Raw genomic sequence first — 2,437 nt, forward strand, 5'->3', positions numbered from 1 at the left:
AGATAACTAGTTTGACCCGAGTCGTATCAATAAATTTCCTTTATTCTTATTATTTCTTACTTTTTATATTTTAGAAATTATTATAAGTGCAATATTTTTATAATAGCAAATTTGTGAACAAAATCATATGATCAACAGTCTAAGACTAAAATTTGAAAAATCCAAGATCACTATCCTAACGGATGAGAACAAAAAATAAGAAGTTAAAACCATTAACGCTAAATAGTATAGACTCTGTGTAGTCGTATATACGTTACAACTTTCTTCTTCAGAATATCATTATCATCATCACTAGTAGTACATGCAACCATAAGTTAATAGCCTAGTTTCAGATTCCAACTCACTAGTAATAACCATAGAAAAAGATGTGAGACAAATTGGATCAAGATTTGGTAGTACAAAAAACGATGTGCTTTTGAAGAAACTTGTGTTTGTATGCAGAACGATCTTCTAACGGTCATGGAAAATGACAAATAATAATATTACTCTCAGGATTCACAAAAGAAGAGACGAGCACTTATAAGGATGAGATTCTTAGAGTAGTCCTGGCCATTCATGAATGGAGACTGTCAGTAAAATCTCTTAATTTCTTCTCTTTTGATGTGGATGTGCAATCTTTTATATATATATATATATAGAGAGAGAGAGAGAAAGAGAGAGAGAGTTTGGATGAAGAATAGCGGAAAAATAAACAAAAGAGAGAGTAGAACGGTGAAGGCAGAGAAAAGGTTTACCGGGGAGCACAGAATTTGATTACTACAGTATGTTTTACTCTTGTGGACTGAATTTAAATTATCTAACTCCAGAGTAATATATAAAACTGGATTTATTTGCAAAGTTGATCATTGAAAAATAAGGTTTTAAGGATACCCACATAAAAACCGAAATGATTTGAGAATTTGAGGGTATACACGTAATTAAGGGATTTTGTAAGGGTATTTGAGTAGGTGGTGTTCTAATTATTTTTTTGACGATTGTATGTTAAAATCTGAACCATTTAATGCTTGACAAGACATATTTAGTAATGCAAACATTAATATGTAACTAAACAAAGATAAGAGTTTTAATTTTAATGAGATAAAATCCAAAGTGTTTTAATTGAGGGAATGATAATATACACGTAAATAAGAGATTTGAGAAGGGCATGAATGGGGAAAAAGACTAAAAAATAATGAGAACATTGAAGGCCTTAGTGTCCAAGTTCTTCGTGTGGATATTTTTCCACGAGCAAAGCAAGAGTCAACATTGATAAAGACATAGAACCTCTACCTAGTGTCCAAGTTCTTGATATTCAATAAGCCTCATGTGCTTATAAATAGTAGTGATGCACTCAAGCATGCTATTTATCACCATCGCCTCTCTCTCTCCCCAATAGAACTAATATAATGGCTCCCAAAAATATCCTTTTTGTTTTTACAATCTTTCTCCTTTTCATCACTGGAGATCTCATCCTTCCTGTGAGAGCTGCAAGTGCTATTAATTCTCCTAGAGCCTTGAACCCAAATAGGCCAGCCTGCGGATCCAAGTGCCCACCCAGAGGACATCCGTACACTCGTCCTGGAGGCCCATACCGCTCTTCTCCTCCTCCTCCTCCCGTTAAGAAGACTCCTACTGCAACAACCAAGGAAAAGAAGAAAAGCTCTACGATCGGTTAGTCATAATAGCTAGATTAGAGGTTTTGTGTTTATATTCTTCTAAAATTTCTCTATTAAATTAAAGGTAAAACAGGCAAATATAAAGTCTAGAAGGGTATGCACCAAGTAAAAAACTTTTAAAATTATTTACACACAAAAAGCCAAATATTTAAGTAGGCCCAATTTAATGATTTTAATTTGCTGGACAAAGGTTTTTAGATGACCTAACATTAATTAAAACCTAGGACCTTCTGATTTAAATAATATTAGTTTAATAGCTCAGTTCTTGATCTTTAAAATGTTCTAATATTTCTGATCATATTCTTTATAATTCTAATTTTCAGGTAGCACTCCTTAGTGGTCAAAATCGAAAGTCCGTTACGCATCAGCATCCAATTGTTGTCTTTGTTGTTCTCATCTGCTAGTCTTTCATAGAATAAAAGAGCATAATTTGGAGGAATATGTCTGCCTCCTAGTTATAATAATACCTTCATAATTAGATTGCTCTTTGTACTTACTTTGGTGTTATTCTTACGTGTGTCGTACTATGTCCTAATAAATATTTATTCTGAATCTTAAAATTGTCTCTCATAATTTACTCCCGTTGATATTTTTTTGATTTAACATCGTAAAGTCACTTTTACTACGTAAAACCTATAATCAACAATGTATTATTTTGTCTTCCTCCTCTTCCACTACTATGAAACCTACAAACTTTACATTGGCCATAAATCCCTTCTTATTATGCACATTTATTAATTTTTTGAGAGAAATTTTATGCATTAGCATTAATTACTATATTT

General features: G+C 32.4%; 1 long non-coding RNA gene across 1 annotated transcript; it reads left to right on the forward strand.

The window, feature by feature from the left end:
• The first annotated feature begins 1,329 nt into the window (after window positions 1-1,329).
• LOC140759506 (uncharacterized) lies at window positions 1,330-2,215 on the forward strand. The gene is made up of 2 exons (XR_012104241.1): window positions 1,330-1,650; window positions 1,979-2,215. It is a non-coding gene; the product is annotated as an uncharacterized lncRNA (long non-coding RNA).
• Window positions 2,216-2,437: the final 222 nt, after the last annotated feature.

Source organism: Typha angustifolia, chromosome 4, assembly GCF_048772165.1.
Source record: "Typha angustifolia cultivar Huaian chromosome 4, ASM4877216v1, whole genome shotgun sequence".
In the NCBI taxonomy this organism is placed as follows: Eukaryota; Viridiplantae; Streptophyta; class Magnoliopsida; order Poales; family Typhaceae; genus Typha; species Typha angustifolia.